Source organism: Erythrolamprus reginae, chromosome 9 (assembly GCF_031021105.1).
Source record: "Erythrolamprus reginae isolate rEryReg1 chromosome 9, rEryReg1.hap1, whole genome shotgun sequence".
Taxonomy (NCBI): domain Eukaryota; kingdom Metazoa; phylum Chordata; class Lepidosauria; order Squamata; family Dipsadidae; genus Erythrolamprus; species Erythrolamprus reginae.
This window is the reverse complement of record NC_091958.1, coordinates 51,626,495-51,645,439: the sequence shown is the minus strand read 5'-3', so window position 1 is coordinate 51,645,439 and position 18,945 is coordinate 51,626,495. Positions and strand designations below refer to the sequence as shown.

The 18,945-nt window shown below is 42.1% G+C and overlaps 1 pseudogene; it reads right to left on the bottom strand.

Moving 5' to 3' along the window:
- Nucleotides 1–1,432: 1,432 nt before the first annotated feature.
- The window catches only part of LOC139171806 (extracellular serine/threonine protein kinase FAM20C-like), a 27,388-nt pseudogene continuing 9,875 nt past the window's right edge, over nucleotides 1,433–18,945 (bottom strand).

Here is an 18,945-nt window from a genome sequence, read left to right as displayed (position 1 = left end):
CCTTCCTTCCCTCCCTTGCTCCATCCTGCCATCATTCCTTCCTTCCTTCCTTCCATCCTCCCTCCCTCCTTTTCTTTCCAGTCATCTCCCTCTTCCCTCCTTCCTTTTCTTTCTTTCCATCCTCCCTCCCTCTGTTCCATTCTCCTTCCCTCCTTCCTTCGGAGTCTTCGGAGAGGGGCGGCATTCAAATCTAATAAATTGAATTGAATTCCTTCCTTCCTTCCTTCCTTCCTTCCTTCCTTCCTTCCTTCCTTCCTCCCTTCCCCATTTTAAGAAGAGCTGGGGTGGTGCACTGATTAGAGTGCAGCCCTGCAGGCTACTTCAGCCAACTGCTGGTTGTAGTTCAGCAGTTCAAATCTAACCCTCGGCTCAAGGTTGACTCAGCCTTCCATCCTTCCGAAGTGGGTCAAATGAGGATCCAGATTGTTGGGGGCAAAGGGCTGATTCTGTAAACCACTTAGAGAGGGCTGTAAAAGCAGTGTGAAGTGGTATATTAGTCTAAATGCTATTGCCCTTCCTTCCTTCCATTCTTCCTTCCTTCACCCCTCCCTCCCTCCTTTTCTTTCCAGTCATCTCCCTCTCTTCCCTCCTTCATTTTCTTTCTTTCCATCCTCCCTCCCCCTTTCCCCCCATTATCTCTCTCTCCCTTCCTTCCCTTTCCTCCTTTCCATCCTCCCTCCCTCTGTTCCATCCTCCTTCCCTCCTTCCCTCCCTTCCCCATTTTAAGAAAAGCTGGGGTGGTGCAGTGATTAGAGTGCAGCCCTGCAGGCTACTTCAGCTGACTGCTGGTTGTAGTTCAGCAGTTCAAATCTAACCCCCGGCTCAAGGTTGACTCAGCCTTCCATCCTTCCAAAGTGGGTCAAATGAGGATCCAGATTGTTGGGGGCAAAGGGCTGATTCTGTAAACTGCTTAGAGAGGGCTGTAAAAGCACCGTGAAGCGGTATAGAAGTCTAAATGCTATTGTTATTCCTCCCTCCCTCCCTTCCATCCTTCCAAGGTGGGTCAAATGAGGACCCAGATTGTTGGGGGCAAGGGGCCGATTCTGGAGGAACCGCTTAGAGGTGGGGTTTAAAAGCACCGTGAAGCGGTATATAAGTCTATACCACTTTGCTATTGCTAATTCTCACGTGAAGCCAGAAAAAAACAAGGACAGACTTGGGCAGGCAAAGAAAAAGAAAGATTTCTGCAGTCTGAGAGGCACCATTTGGGGGGGGGGGAGCTGCCTGTTCAAGCCAGAGGCATCTGGGTGAATTAATGTGACTTAAGACTCCCCATTCTGGGGCAAGCTCAGGCAGGTCAAGGGGGGTGGGGTGAGTTCAAACTCCTGCTTCAAAAAAATGAAAAAAGAAGGAAGAGAGAGAGAGAGAGAAAGAAACAACTCTGGGCGTTGAGCCGGTTTCTGTTGAGACAAGTGGAATCAAAGAGGCCACGTATTTGACATATCTTTATTGCACTGGGACCACACTGCAAACAAATCCACGGAAAGGAGGAGAAAGGAAGGAAGGAAGGAAGGGAAGAAGAAAGAGAGAAAGAGAGAAAGAAAGAAAGAGAGGAAGGCGGGAGGGGAAGGGAGGAATGAGAATGGAAGGAAAAGAGAGAGGGAAGGAGGGAGAGAGAAAGAAGGAAAGAAGGAAGGGGGGAGAGAGGATGGAAGAAGAGAGGGAGGGAAGGAGACAGGATGGAAGGAAAGAAGGAGATGAAGGAAGAAGGAAGGAAGGGAGGGGGAGGGTGAAGGGAGGAGGGAGAGAGGAAGGAAGGAAAGGAGGAGGAAGGAGGGAGGGAGGAAGGAAGGAAGAAGACAGGGAGGAGGGAGGGAAAGAAGAAGACAGGGAGGAGGAGGAGGAAGGAAGGAAAGAAAGAAGGAGGGAGAGAGAAAGAAGGAAAGAAGGAAGGGAGGAGAGAGGATGGAAGAAGAGAGGGAGGGAAGGAGACAGGATGGAAGGAAAGAAGGAGATGAAGGAAGAAGGAAGGGAGAGGGAGGGGGAAGGGAGGAGGGAGAGAGGAAGGAAGGAAAGGAGGAGGAAGGAGGGAGGAAGGAATGAGGAAGGAAGGAAGAAGGGAGGGAGGAGGGAGGGAAAGAAGAAGACAGGGAGGAGGAGGAGGAGGAGGAGGAAGGAAGGAGGAAGGAAGGAGGAAGGAAAGAAAGAAGGATGGAGAGAGAAAGAAGGAAAGAAGGAAGGGAGGAGAGAGGATGGAAGAAGAGAGGGAGGGAAGGAGACAGGATGGAAGGAAAGAAGGAGAAGGAAGAAGGAAGGGAGCGGGAGGGGGGATAGAGGAAGGGAGGATAGGAGGAGGAAGGAGGGAGGGAGGAAGGAGGAAGGAAGGAAGAAGACAGGGAGGAGGTGGAGGAGGAGGAGGAAGGTAGGAAGAAAGAAAGAAAGAAAGAAAGAAAGAAAGAAGGAAGCCATAAAATTCTACTGCCGTGGAAAGCAGCTGCTCTTTCCCCCCCTTTAATCTGTGTTTTTTTCCCCTTTAAACTTGGATATGTATATATTTACATCAAAGAAAACTATCAAAAGCAGACTTGAGAAAAAAAGTAGCAGCTCAGCTTCCCCAGTCCAGAAAAGAGAAGAAAAGAGTTGCGACTTTTGGATTGGATAAATAGTACAATTTATCTGTGGTTGTTGGATTGTTTTTCCCCCCCGTTTTGTTTTAAACGTCACTCTGTCAAACCGCATTCAAGTATCCTCGCCGATGCACGGATCGTCCCGCTCTTCTTTTCGACGAAACTGCTTCCCTCCTGCAGAGAGGTTGGTCCTTTCTCAGGTAGCTGGGTAGGTGGGAGTGTTTGTTCTTTACTTAACTGTAGCAGGCTCCACCTTGGAATTACTGGCGAGCAAGCGCGAGACCTTTGGCAGCCACGAAGGAGCAAAAGAAAAGGAGGCGAACGCCTTGAAAGTCGACGTGAGGAAGAAAGATTTGACGACCACGTTGAAGGAAAACGTCCGTCCCGTGGCCTTCTCCATTCCTGACCCTTCCTCGCCTCCCCTTTATTTAGAGTTTAACCTTTGCCTCCCCAAAAAGCTCACGGTTTCCAAAGGCCTAATTCAGTGATGACGAACCTTCCCCCCCCAGGTGCCAATAGAGCATGGGTGCGCACTATCGCGCATGTGTGAGTGCCCATACTCATAATTCAATGCCTGGGCTGGGCAAAAACAGCTTCCTCCACTTCTCCAGCCCCGTGGAGGCCCTCTGGAGGCCAGAAATGGCCTGTTTCCTGACTTCTGGTGGGCCCAGTAGGCTCGTGTTTTGCCCTCCCCAGGCTCCAAAGGCTTCCCTGGAGCTGAGGGATGGAAAAATGCCTTCCCCATCCCTCTGGAGGCTCTCTGGAAGCCAAAAACGCCCTCCCAGAGCCTCTGTGCAAGCCCAAAATCAGCTGACCGGCACATACATGGAGCTGAGCTAGGGCAACGGCTCGCATACCAGCAGATATGGCTCTATGGGCCACCAATGGCACCCGTACCATAGGTTCGCCATCACCGGCCTGATCCATTCCCCTCTTTCGCTACCCAAACCACCCACAAACCTAGATTCAAATCTAGGATAGATTCAAAGCAGCAACCCGAGCTGGGATGTCTCTTCTCTGGAATCCTTTTGGAGACCACCTTGTGGGCCATTCCCTTCCTCGTCCAAAGGTAGCCTTTCCCGTTTATTGGGAAGAAGAAGAAGAACAATGCAACATGACCGTCTCCTCTATAAATACAAAATATTAAATAAAGACGGGCTTTCTGTACAAAGGAAAAAGCAGGGACGGAATAAGAAGGTTTGCTCCTGCCGGTGGGTTGGTGAGAAGATCCCGTTTCGCAATAATCTTCCGTTATTTTTATTTTTCCTAATTCGACAAGATTGGTTTGGAAAAACACGCAAATGAGGGCCAAGCGGATTCCATTTCCGCCCGATGCAATCGATTCCAAAATATACGGATGATTTTTTTTTTGGCATTTCCTAACGGATCTTCCCAGCGGTATGTGTGTGTGCCACTTGCATTGGAGGATTGGGAAAAGAGGGCGGGGCATGAAATCACCAGGGGAGGTGGGGCTTGCCAGAAGCTCCGCCCACAGGTGGACTCCAGAGCCCTCGTTGACGATGGAGAATAATTTAGAACCTAAGGCAAGTGAGGCTGGATGGAAATAAAAACAAGAGCAACGACACGGTAGGTGGGTGACCACGTCCACTGAGAACATGTGGATTACCCCGAGGATTGTTTGATGGCCGAGCTACCCGTTATTCTCGGTCTTAATCCGTTGCAGAGTCTACGACGCCTTAGCTACTTGGAGAACAATTAGAAGAGCGGTTTATGAATTCACTGAATTCAAACGCGGCCTACGCACAGTCTTCCGCGAAGACTGTCGGGATGGTGGCTTGGTCGACGTGTCCGGTCTTTCTTCAGCAGCGTTGAAGGAAGTTCTGTCCCGGGGTGGTCACTACCTCTCGGTCGTGATGGTGGTGCTCCTAGGGGAGGCAAAGTCATTCTCCACCACCTTGTTGTAACTTCCTTTCTCTATACAGTCCCTGACGGCCTGCAGGACTATCCGGAGCCTCCGATCCATCGCTTCCAGGTGTAGCTTGTACAAGATGGGGGCGATTTTGTCCTCCAGCAAAGACTGCTCCATCAGGTGGCTGAGCTTGTACTCCTCTTTGGCCAGGAGCTGCAGACGTAGGTAGGTGGACTTCCGTATTCTAGCAGGAAGAAGCAGTTGGAAGGTGAGAGGGGAAACATGGTTGGGCTATGGGTTTTCTGTTTTTTTAGAACTATGTTTGGCAGAACTGACATCTATCTATCTGTCTGTCTGTCTGTCTTTCTTTCTTTCTCTCTCTCTATCTATCATCAATCCATCTTAATCTATCATCTCTCTCTCTCTCTCTCGCTCTCCATCATGCAACCATGCATCCATCATTATCTGTCTGCCTGTCTGTCCATCCGTCTGTCCGTCCATCCATCCATCCATCCATCCATCCATCCATCCATCCATCCATCCATCCATCCATCAATCAATCATTTAATCATCTAACCATGCATCATCCATCCATCCATCTATCTATCATTTCTCTATCATCTATCTATCATGTCATCTCTATCATCTACAGCTAACATCCATCATCTATCTATCTATCTATCTGTCTGTCTGTCTGTCTGTCTGTCTGTCTATCAATCATTTATCTATCTAATCATCTGTCATGTCATCTCTATCATCTACAGCTACCATCCATCATCTCTCTCTCTCACTACCTACCTACCTCATCTTTCATCTCTCTCTGACATCTATCTATCTATCTATCTATCTATCTATCTATCTATCTATCTATCTATCATCTATCTATCCATCCATCCATTGTGTGAGTATGTCTTGCTCCAACCATCTATCTTTCCATTTGTCCATCTATCCACCCTATCTATATCTATCTATCTATCTATCTATCTATCTATCTATCTATCTATCTATCTATCTATCTATCTATCTATCTATCTGCCATCTATTTATCTGAATCTCTATTAGCTCTCGATCTCTATTCAAACCTCTATTCAAATCTCTCGATCAGTGTCCAAAATCCTCCCCCAATGTTTACACTCCGAAATCCTCCCCCAATGATCCCCGTGAAGAGAAGAAGTGAAAATAAATAAATGCCAAACTTACCGGCAACACTGATTTAAAGGCACCAAGATAGACAGTTCGTCGTGAGAATATTTCCCAAACCTGCAAGAAATAAGAACACAAGAACCATTCAGGAAGAGAAATACTTTCTGTCTCAAATTCTTGGCCAAAAGTCAGGGCAGGAACTGAATGGACTCTTTAAGGCAATGGTTTTAGTCATGGGCTGGACTTTAAGACTGAAGCCAAAGAGGTGTTTTGCAGGAAACGTGGGCAGGCCTCTGGCCTCACCACAAGTCTTCAAAGAAAATATCATTGCTTCTCGTCAACCTTTACAGGTCTGCAAAGCAACGGAAAGTCGGACTGGGATTGTAAGTACAGTCATAGAATAGAATAACAGAGTTGGAAGGGACCTTGGAGGTCTTCTAGTCCAGTGTTTTTCAACCAGTGTGCCGTGGCACACTAGTGTGCTGCGAGACATGGTCAGGTGTGCCGCGAAGCTCAGAGAGAGAAAGAAAGCAAGAGAGAGAGAAAAAAAGAGAAAGAAAGAAAGCAAGAGAGAGAAAGAAAGCAAGAGAGAGAGAAAGAGAACAAGAGAAAGAAAGCAAGAGAGAGAGCAAGAGAGAGAAAGAAAGAGAGGGAGGGAAGGAGAGAGAGAGCAAGACATAGAGGGAGGTAAGGAGGGAAAGAGAGCAAAAAAGAGAGGGACAAAGAGAAAGAAAGAGGAATGGAGAGACAGAAAGAAAGAGGAAGGAAGGGAGAGAGAGAGAATTTTTTTGTCCAAACTTTTTTTAGCCCCCCCCCCGCTCAATGTGCCCCAGGGTTTCGTAAATGTAAAAAATGTGCCGCGGCTCAAAAAAGGTTGAAAGTCACTGTTCTAGTCCAACCCCCTGCTTAGGCATGAAACCCTACACCATTTCAGACAGATGGTTATCCAACCTCTTCTTAAAAACTTCCAGTGTTGGACCATTCACAACTTCTGGAGGCAAGCTGTTCCGCCGATTAATTGTTCTCGCTGTCAGGAAATTTCTCCTTAGTTCTAAGTTACTTTTCGCCTAGTTTAATTTCCACCCATTGCTTCTTGTTCCATCCTCAGATGCTTTGGAGAATAGGTTGATTCCTTCTTCTTTGTGGCAACCCCTGAGATATTGGAAGGCTGCTATCATGTCCCTCCTGATCCTTCTTTTCATCAAACTAGCCATACCCAGTTCCGCAACTGTTCTTCATATGTTTTAGCCTCCAGTCCCTTAATCATCTTTTTTTGCTCTTCTCTGCACTTTTTCTAGAGTTTCAACATCCTTTTTGCATCCTGGTGACCAAAACTGAACGCAGCATTCCAAGTGTGGCCTTACCAAGGGCTTACAAAGTGGTATTAACCCTGCACATGATCTTGATTCTATCCCTCTGTTAATGCAGCCTAGAACTGTGTTGGCTTTTTTGGCAGCTGCTGCACATGGCTGGCTCCTATTTCAATGGTTGTCCACTAGGACTCCAAAATCTCTATTTAGTAATCTCACAGTTACTATCGCTTAGCAAGGTACCACATATACTTTACGGTTTTTGTTGCCTAAATAATTCCCTCAACACTGTCAGACTTTCTACTAAATCTGCACTTCTATTCTACTAGTTTTTCTCATCATTCCTATCACCCATTTCCTCCCATGTTGACTGTATGACTGTAACTTTTTGCTTATATCCTAATATTTTTATTAATATTGCTTCTCCGTTGCTTATTTGACCCCTATGACAATCATTAAGTGTTGTACCACATGATTCTTGACGAATGTATATTTTCTTTTATGTACACTGAGAGCATCTGCACCAAGACAAATCCCTTGTGTGTCCAATCACATTTGGCCAATAAAATTCTATTCTATTCTATTCTATTCTGTTCTATTCTGTTCTATTCTATTCTATTCTATTCTATGTATATTTTCTTTTATGTACACTGAGAGCATCTGCACCAAGACAAATTCCTTGTGTGTCCAATCACACTTGGCCAATAAAATTCTATTCTATTCTATTCTATTCTATTCTATTCTATGTATATTTTATTTTATGTACACTGAGAGCATCTGCACCAAGGCAAATTCCTTGTGTGTCCAATCACACTTGGCCAATAAAATTCTATTCTATTCCATTCTAAATGTAGAACCTTATATTTTTTCACCACTGAATTTCATTTCTGTATCTTGTGCCTGTCTTTTGGAGTATTGGCTATTCCTTGTCAGTTTGGTGTCATCTGCAAATATGATGAGTTCTCCATCTATCCCTTGGTCCAAATCAACGACTAAGTTGATGGTCCCAACTGTGGTCCCTAAGTGAGGACGACCTATATAGATTGTGGAATTCTGAGCTAGAAAAACTAGTGCTTTGGTTAAGTGACCTAATGGGCATATTTACATCTTTTTTTAGTCAAAAGAAAAGTGGTGAAGGACTACGCCAGAATAAAAGAAGAAAGATTTAAGTAGGAGCAACCAATTCCATCCCTCCTCTCCCATAATTACCCTCTTCCATTGTCTAGGTGGATAATAAAAGTATTATTTCCAAACTTCTCAAAGGTCTCATAGTGGTGTCGATCCATGTTACCTGTAAAGAGGAGGGGAAAAAAGAAAAAGAATAATGTCATGTTGGAGATCTTAAGCAAATCACCAGGGGACAATTTGTAACATGGTTTCTGTTGGTTTTTCTTTTTTCTTTTATTATTAACTCAACCCTATGTTTATTAGAATATGTAGACAAAATTCTTCTTTTCACTTAAAATATTATGTTGATTTAAAGACTTAAGAATATATCCTTTTTTCTGTATTAAAATTGACTTCAAGGAAAGAGGGGTAATTGTAATTGTACTATGTGTTTTAAATCTTTGTGAGTTTGTATGTCTTTTTATGGAAAAAATTAATAAAGTATATTTTTTTAAAAAAGCATTTTTTTTTACTTTAATATGTATAATTACCATTCGATTAAAAACCCCCAACTATTTGTATGAACACAATTTAACTTGCAGTAACTATTATAGCCTTTGAATGAATAAAATTATTCTTTGTAAACAGTATATTTAGCAAGTTTTGACTTGACTTTCCTTTATACGCACAATTTGTATGACTTTTGAGGGTAGTTTAAAAAGTTGACGTGATAAACACAAAATGTGGTTATTTTTGGATCCAGAGGTCAAAAGTTATTTGAAAACAAGTCACAGATTTAAGACAACGAAATTGATGTTCCCCAGTGTTATAATATACAAACACAGAACATAGAATAATAGGTTTGAAAGGGACCCTGGAGGTCTTCTAGTCTACCCCCTTGCTGGAGCAGGATATCAAGCACCATTCTGGCTCTCCGATGCCTTTCAGGGTGAAACAGGGCTGCCTTGCGATCCTACATCGCATGATCAAAACCAACCTAGAACTAAGAGGAAGTTTCCTGACAAAAGAATTGGTCAAGGGAAGCCTTCAGAAGTTGTGGATCCTCCAACAGAAGAGATTGGACAACTGTTGGCCTCAAATGGCATAAGGTCTCCTTCTTAGAGCAGGGGTTGGACTAGAAGACCTCCAAGGTCCCTTCCACTTGGACATTCTTCTATTTGCATCGCCTTAGAAAGTCATTAATTTTTTTTGTGCTACTGCAAAATAAGCCAAAACAACAACTAGCAGCAAAATTATACACATTCTAACAATAGAATAGAATAGGGTAGGATAGGATTGAATTGAATTCAGAAGAGAAGGGAATGCAGAATAGACTAGAACAGAGTAGAATAGAATAATAATAATAATAATAGAGTAGAGTAGAATGGAATAGAATTGAATTCAGAAGAGAAAAGAATGCAGAACAGAACAGAATTGAATTGAATTCAGAAGAGAAGAGAATGCCGAATAGAACAGAATAGAATAGAATAATAGTAGAGTAGAGTAGAGTAGAGTAGAATAGAATTTAGAATATTGCTCTTAGAATTGCCCAAATTCTAAGAGCACTACCCCATTTCAGAAGGCGACAAACATACCCATCAGAAAATCAAATATGGTCATGTCCATTATATCTAAGATCCTGGTTCCCCGGTCGTAAGGTGGAGTTTGCTTAACCTCTTCGCAATATTCTGGATCAACTTCCCACCTGGATTAGAAAAAAAAAATACAGATTGGGAAGTTTAGCCACCAACAGTTCTCTCCAATTCCCTCTCCTCCTCCTCCTCCTCCTTCTACTACTACTACTTGTTGTGGTTAGCTCTGGCCCAGCTCCTGCCCCAAGGACTGTGGATGTGGGGGAGACATCCACATGCTGCAGGCTTGTTTTGCCCCTGGTGGAATCTGCTGATGAAGGCTCCTCTGACCAAGAAGACATGAGTGACAGGGAGGAGGAGAGTGTGGCAGACAGCTCAGAAGGAGATCAATTATCTAGCTCCTCCTTGCGTTCAGAACAAGAGTTAATGATACAGCCACGCATGCGGAGAACAATGCATAGGCAACAACAACTGAGAGATTATTATCAAAGAAAATGAGGCCACCTGTGGTTGGGTGGGCTGTGGTCATTATTGAGGCTGCTATAAAGAGCAGCCTGTGGGTTTGGCCATTGTGGAGGATTATCTGATCGTTGTGTTTCGTGACTGCTTTGCTGACTTTGACCTTTTGTGTGCTGATTTTTCCCCGCTTTGAAACTAAACCAGAGCAAAGTGTGTTTCACTTTGTGAAAGAAGAAGGACTGTGAATTGCCTCACAGCTGCAAGCTAAGTATCTCAGAACTGATAAGGGACTTGTACAAATTACCAGTTTGTTTGGAGACGAGTGCTCTTTGCTCTACCAAAAGAGGGCTTGGTTTAAGTGAATTTTCATTATAAAGAACATTGTTTTGAATTTTCAAACGTGTGTGTGTCTGCAATTTGTACCTGTGAATTTTTGGGAGGATTCTACCAGAGAGCCAGACAGAACAACTACTATACTACTACCCTACCCTACCCTAGCCTCATTGTCTTGTCCTGTCCTGTCTTCTCCTCCCCTCCCCTCCTTTCTCAATGAATAAATTAATGCCAGGGGGAAAAAGCAGGGAAAAGATTATTTCTCCCAAACCTGCAATATAAGTGCAAAATAAAGTTGTATTCTAGTTTAACAAGTGGTAAGTTTTATCCAAGCTGCCTGGAGATTGTTTGGTTTCAGATTTTAGAACCAACCCGGCAGGCACACCATCTGGGTTTTAATGAACGCCTGGGCTGTGCAGATAAAGCCGACATATCTCAGACCAGCCTCTGCTTTTGTGTGTGTGTGTGGTGTGTGTGTGTGTGTGTGTGTGTGTTCTTCCCACAGTGTCTCTTCTGCATTTGGCAAACTGATGCCTTCGTTCTGCTCAGCGGCGGTGGAATTAAAACCTGGGCAGGCAACGACGGAGAACTGACAGCTTGGCGCGTGGGGTTTGCAGCCAAAGCAGCGGGCTGGCTCTTCCCCGTAACACTTACTCAGCTTTCTTGCGTTTATGGTAGGAACGTCGCCAGGGGTTCCTCCAGGTTTTCCGTTTGGCTAAAGACAAGTCGGGCAAGAAGGCCGCCATGGAGCCTTCAATCTGGTCCGGTTTGCCGCAAAGCGCATGCTCGGTCGAACAATAGTAGGAGCATTCTCCGTAGAAGCAGATGTTGTTGGCTGTGGAAAGAAGGAGAAACATGGTGACAACTGAGATGGGTGGAAGAGAATATTTGTGGCTCAAGGTTGAACGATGGGGATCTTTGGTGGTCTCTGAGCTTGGTTGGGTTTTGTGGATGCTTCATGACCCAACGAGGGAACATCATCAGAGCTAACTGCAACAATATCGCCAAAAAAGCTTCTAGAGTTGTTAACCTGATCCTACGCAGCTTCTGCTCAGGCAATCTCACACTACTCACAAGAGCCTACAAAACTTTTTGCCAGACCCATCCTAGACTACTGCTCATCTGTCTGGAACCCATATAACATCTCAGACATCAACACCCTTGAAAATGTCCAAAGATACTTCACCAGAAGAGCCCTTCACTCCTCCACTCGAAACAGAATATCCTACGAAAATAGACTAACAATCCTGGGTCTAGAAAGCTTAGAACTACGGCAGCACAAAGCTAACAACTTCAGCTTGATGATGGTGAATGTGATTTCACCGAAACGTCGCATAGACACTCAAAATACTACACGGGATAAAACCCGAACTCAGAACAATCTATCTATCTATACACATACACACACACACACACATATACATATACATTTATATTTATATATGTATGTATGTATGTACATATATATAACTACAGCATCTTACAACTCTGCATACTTAAACCAGAAAGTAAAAAAACATCACAGTTCTATCATATCTTCCTTTCATACACCAATACTCATTGTCTAACGTATAGAGATATACGTATCATTTTCTTTTTGCAATTCCAAAAATTTAACAAGTCTTATTCATCCTAGTAATAATAATTGTGGCAGCAATATATCCCCAAAACAATGTTAATTATCAATTATATATTACCATTGTCTGCAAATTCTCATTTAGATTACCTCTATACTACTTATCTTGTTTTGTTTTATTTTTCTTGTCCAACCAATTGCGTAGTTTCTCCCAGATTTTGTAAAAATCTGTTTCTTCCTTCGCTTTTATTTGCATCGTTAGCCTATTCATCTCTGACGATTCCATTATGACTATTAAATTAGTGGGAGCTGTTTCTTTTTTGGGGGTCTATTTAAATAAGGGTTTCTCATCTGATTATTTATTTAAAAAACCCCACACGATCTTCCAATGGTCATATTGTTAAGGTCATATTTTTTTCCAGGGCTGGAAAGGGTGATTTTGCGACTTGCTTGAAAACTGGCTGACAGGCCTAAGTCGATTGTTGGATTTTTTCCCCTCCTGTTTCTCAAAATCAGCTTCTTCAACAGTTGCTGACTCAGAGAAACGAGTGTGAGCTGACTCCGCTTTCAAGGTGGCACCGCACGGCGTGAAAACCCTGCCAGCAGCGAGGAATCTGTGAATGAGGGCGAGTTGCGAACCAACTGCCATTATTTAAGCTCCTGCGTTGTTGGCTTTTCTTCATTGCTAAAGATGGCTCCATTCCACGGGTGGATTGCTACTACTGCCGCCACCGGCGCACTCCATGTGGCAGCTTTGATTGCATTGCGTGCTCCTTCGGGACCGTCTTCTGCCGCACGAATCCCAGCGACCGATGAGGTCCACAGAATCGACCTTTTACTACCACGCTGGTGCATTTTGTTTCAACATCTTTCAGTGCAAATTGTTTGGAAACTTCAGATCGTGCAGAATGCAGCTGTCGAGGAGCAGTCATGGGCTTCCCCAGGTATGCCCATGTTACTCCAACACTCCGCAGTCTGCATTGGTTGCCGATCAATTTCCGGTCACAATTCAAAGTGTTGGTTATGACCTTTAAAGCCCTTCATGGCATCGGACCAGAATATCTCCGAGACTGCCTTCTGCTGCACGAATCCCAGCGACCGATAAGGTCCCACAGAGTCGGCCTTCTCCGGGTCCCTGTCGACTAAACAATGTCGTCTGGCGGGACCCAGGGGAAGAGCCTTCTCTGTGGCAGCCCCAGCCCTCTGGAACCAACTCCCTCCGGAGATTAGAACGGCCCCCACCCTCCTTGCCTTTCGTAAGCTACTCAAAACCCACCTATGTCGCCAGGCATGGGTTAACTGAGTTACCCCCAAGCTATGGTACATTTGTGTATGTATGACTGAGTTGTATGGTTTTAATAATGGGGTTTTTATGTGGCTTTTTTAACATATTGGATTTGTGATATTGTATTCTGTTGTGAGTCGCTCCGAGTCCTCGGAGGAGGGGCGGCATACAAATCTAATAAATAATAATAATAATAATAATAATAATAATAATAATAATAATAATAATAATAATAATAGTTGTTGTTGTTGTTGTTGTTATTATTATTATTATTATTATTATTATTATTATTATTATTATTATTATTATTATTATTATGTCAGTACAACACAGCAAACGAGATCACTATGCTGGATTTCGTATTTCATCCCCAGTCGGGCGCTTCCCAAGCACCTAGGACTGCGTGATGTAGCGGCAAATTATGTTTGCCGATCCCAGTCAAGCGGGCCTTTTGCAATTGACAGATGGAGATTTTGTCAATTCCGATGGTTTTCAAATGTCCGCTGAGATCCTTTGGCCCTGCGCCCAGCGTGCCAAGTACCACTGGGACCACTTTCACGGGCTTATGCCAGAGTTGTTGCAGCTCAATTTTTAGATCTTCGTATTTCACTAATTTCTCCAGCTGCTTCTCCTCAATTCTGCTGTCTCCTGGGATTGCGATGTCGATGATCCCTACTTTCTTTTTCTCCACGATCACAATGTCTGGTGTGTTATGCTTCAGAATTCGGTCAGTCTGAAGTCGGAAGTCCCACAGTAGTTTTGCTTGCTCATTTCGACCACTTTTTCGGGCTTATGATCCCACCAGTTCTTTGCCACTGGTAAATGGTAGTTCCGGCACAAGTTCCCGTGGATCATCTGTGCCACAGCATCATGTCTATGCCCCCCCAAAACCCCCATAAAATTGAACACCCCTCTCTTCACAATCGCTTAGCAAGATTAAACCTCGGTCCCGATTGCGTTGGTCGTAAGTTGAGAGCTGTTTGTCTGACGCGAGTTTCCATCGCATTGGAAACAATCCCTTCTCTCTCTTTGCGATAAATGTAAACAGTTTTCTCACTATTCTTTCTTTCCCGACGTCAGAAGAACCTGGGGGATGTAAATAATCTGGAAAAAAAAACCCTGAAAAGATTCTAATCTCTCTTTCTCCTTTCAAGTAAGTGAAGCAAAGCTGCTATTGACAATTTCCCAGAAGGGGGCGGGAATTAGGGGGATGGAAATCCATAAACCTCTGTGATTGGTCAAGGGGAACAAAAGTCCCCAGGACTCGCATTGATTTTGGCAAATGATTATTTCAAAAATTACAGCCGGGGCTATTAAAGTTTCTCTCCCACCTGAGTGCTAGCAAATCATTCCTTCACGCCATTCTCTAAGAAGAGCGGAGATCTAGCGGAAAGTAGAAATGCGTTTGAAGAAATGACGGAGCTATTTCCATTCGCTGTAGTTTGTATGTAATGTTTGCCTTCCTTCCTTCCTTCCTTCCTTCCTTCATCTTTTTCTCCCTGCCTCCTTTTTCTTCTCCATCATCTTCATCTACTCCTTCCCTCCCTCTCTCCTTTCCTTCCTTCCTTCCCTCCATCCCGCTCTCCATTCCTTCCTTCCTTCCTTCCTTCCTTTTTTCCTTCCCTCCTTCCTTCTTTTCATCCTTCCTTCCTCCATCCATCTCTTCCTCCCTGCCTTGTCCTTTTCTTCTCCCATCATCTACCTTTATTCCCTCCCCTCTTTCCTTCCTTCCGTCCCTCCTTCTTTTCATCCTTCCTTCCTCCATCCCTCTCTTCCTCCCTGGCCTCGTCCTTTTCTTCCCCATCATCTTCCTCTTTTCCCTCTCCTTTTTCCTTCTTTTCATCCTCCCTCCCTCTCTCCCTTCCTTCCTTCCTTCCTTCCACCCCTCCTTCTTTTCATCCTTCCTTCCTCCATCCCTCCCTTCCTCCCTGCTTCCTCCTTTTCTTTCCAATCTTCTCTCTTCCCTCCTTCCCTTTCCTTCTTTCCATCCTCCCTTTCTTCATCCAGCCATCCTTTCTTTCTTCCTCCCCTCCCTCCTACCATCCTTCTTCCATCCCTCCCTTCCTCCTTTCCTTTCCAATCATTTTTCTCTCTTCCCTCCTTCCCTTTCTTTCCATCCATCCTCCCTCCCCCTTTCTTCCCATCATCTCCCTCTCTTCCCTCCATATGACACCTACAAATTACACACAGGCACACAAAAATATGCATTATCTACTATATAAACTGTATGTGTTGTATGGTTTTAATTGCTGGGGTTTTATATATATTTTTTCTTTAATATTAGATTTCTATCATGGTATATTGTTTTTATTGTTGTCGTGAGCCACCCCGGAGAGGGGCGGCATACAAATCAAATAAATTATTAATTATTATTATTAATTATGTGTACGTACACACTCACGCACAGCTCTTCTAAAATTATACACATTCAACCTCATTTACTGCAGTGGGAAAAACATACCCAGAGCCCAGAAGGGGAAAAAAGAAAAAAAAATTCAAAATTTCTCTACCAGTTCTGCGTACCTGACCAAATTTTTTCTATCGGTTCTGCGTACCTGACCGTACCTGTAAGGAACCTATTACTGGTGTCATAATTCATGGTCCTCATTTTATGGAACTGTCACCTGGAACCTCTTTTGAGGCCCACGAGGTTAACGAAGTCTTCCAGGAGGGAAATGAACACAAGAACAAGGGGACACAATCTGAAGTTAGTTGGGGGAAAGATCAAAAGCAACGTGAGAAAATATTATTTCACTGAAGAGTAGTAGATCCTTGGAACAAACTTCCAGCAGACGTGGTTGGTAAATCCACAGGAACTGAATTTAAACATGCCTGGGATAAACACATATCCATTGTAAGATAAAATACAGGAAATAGTATAAGGGCAGACTAGATGGACCAGGAGCTCTTTTTCTGCCGTCAGTCTTCTATGTTTCTATGTTTCCCCATACCTGGTGAGATGAAAAACGTCCTCCATAGTTTTTTTGTCACGAGTAACGTCCCTTATTTCCCTGGTCATATTAACCAGTCTGCCTGCAACTGGTGGGACACGACGGAAATTCAGGATTCTGGAAAAGAAGATGAGTTATTATTTATTTATTATTTATTATTTATTATTTATTATTTATTATTTATTATTTATTATTTATTATTTATTATTTATTATTTATTATTTATTATTTATTATTTATTATTTATTATTTATTATTTATTATTTATTATTTATTATTTATTATTTATTATTTATTATTTATTATTTATTATTTATTATTTATTATTTATTATTTATTATTTATTATTTATTATTTATTATTTATTATTTATTATTTATTATTTATTATTTATTTATATTTATTATTTATTATTTATTATTTATTATTTATTATTTATTATTTATTATTTATTATTTATTATTTATTATTTATTATTTATTATTTATTATTTATTATTTATTATTTATTTTTTATTATTTATTATTTATTTATTATTTATTATTTATTATTTATTATTTATTATTTATTATTTATTATTTATTATTTATTATTTATTATTTATTATTTATTATTTATTATTTATTATTTATTATTTATTATTTATTATTTATTATTTATTATTTATTATTTATTATTTATTATTTATTATTTATTATTTATTATTTATATTTATTATTTATTTATTATTTATTATTTATTATTTATTATTTATTATTTATTATTTAGTTTATATTTATTATTTATTATTTATTATTTATTATTTATTAGATTTGTATGCCGCTCCTTTCCAAAGACTCGGAGCGGCTCACAACAATAAAACACAGTACAAATCCAATTATAAAAAAACAGTTTAAAAACCCTTAATATAAAAACAATCATACATCCCAAACATACCATGCATGTTAGGTCCCACAGAGTTGGCCTTCTCCGGGTCCCGTCAACTAAACAATGTCGTTTGGCGGGACCCAGGGGAAGAGCCTTCTCTGTGGCGGCCCCGACAATTTGGAACCAATTCCCCCCAGATATCAGAGTTGCCCCCACCCTCCTTGCCCTTTCGTAAGCTCCTTAAAACCCACCTGTGTCGTCAGGCATGGGGGGAATTGAGACTTTCCCTTCCCCCTAGGCTTATAAAATTTATGCATGGTATGTCTGTATGTATGATTGGTTTCTTAAATTGGGGTTTTTAAATTAACTTAAATATTAGATTTGTTTATATTGTCTTATTGTTGTGAGCCGCCCCGAGTCTACGGAGCGGGGCGGCATACAAATCTGATAGATAGATAGATAGATAGATAGATAGATAGATAGATAGATAGATAGATAGATAGATAGATAGATAGATAGATAAATAAATAAATAAATGGCCCAGGGGGAATCAGTTCCCCCATGCCTGACGGCAGAGGTGGGTTTTAAGGAGCTGTAGCGAAAGGCAAGGAGGGTGGGGGCAATTCTAATCTCCGGGGGGGAGTTGGATTCCAGAGGGCCGGGGCCGCCACAGAGAAGGCTCTTCCCCGGGGCCCCTCTAGGCTGCACCAACAGAGAAATAGCATCAAGGACATGAATAAGTAATAATACTGCATTGGTGAGACCACACTTGGAATACCGCATCTAGTTTTGGTTACGACAATTTTAAAACGATGCTCACAATCTAGAAAGAGTGCAGAGTAGAACAACAAAAATGATAAAGGATCTGGAAGCCAAATGAACTGCTATAGGAAACTACAGTAGATATGCTTAGCCTAGTGAAGAGTAGGCTCAGAGAAGAATGATATCAGTCTTTCAATACTTGAAGGGTTATCCTAGGAAGAGGGTGTTGGTTTACTTTCCATAGCACCTGAGGGCAGGACAAGAAGCAATGAGTAGAAACTTGTCAGAGGGAGATTCAGCTGGGAAATAAGAAATAATTTCCTAATAGTAAGAATGATTAATCAATGGAAAGCTTTGCCTCCAGGAGATGATGCTTTTCAAGGTTTTCAACAAAAGATATGACATCCATTTATTAGAAATGGCATAAAAACCTTCTGCTTTGGGCAGAGGTTGGACTAGAAGACATCCAAGATCCCTTCCAGCCCTATGATTCTATGAAAAGATTGCAATAGTGATCACCCAATCATAGAGGGGCTTGGCAACTGGTCATAAGTGCAAATAGTTTGCCAAAAAAATCATGGGATCATGGATACTGGCACAGCATTTTACAATAGCTGGAAGTGCTTTAAGAGGCTATTAAAAAAACTTTTCCGGAGCTATTGTAACTTTGATGACTTACATGTAGTGATTTTATTGTTTTATTTTACTTTTAAGTACGGTATGTTTTAAGAAACATACACATAAACATATGCATTCAATAATTGGAAAGAAAAAGTGACAGGTTTTTTTTCTTTTCATATGAACTTCTCTTTTTGGTCAACCAAGGGTAGAAACATAGAAACGTAGAAGTCTGACGGCAGAAAAAGACCTCATGGTCCTAGTCTAGTCTGCCCTTATACTATTTTCTGTATTTTATCTTAGGATGGACATATGTTTATCCCAGGCATGTTTAAATTCAGTTACTGTGGATTTATCTACCACGATCTGCTGGAAGTTTGTTCCAAGGATCTACTACTCTTTCAGTAAAATAATATTTTCTCATGTTGCTTTTGATCTTTCCCCCAACTAACTTCAGATTGTGTCTCCTTGTTCTTGTGTTCACTTTCCTATTAAAAACACTTCC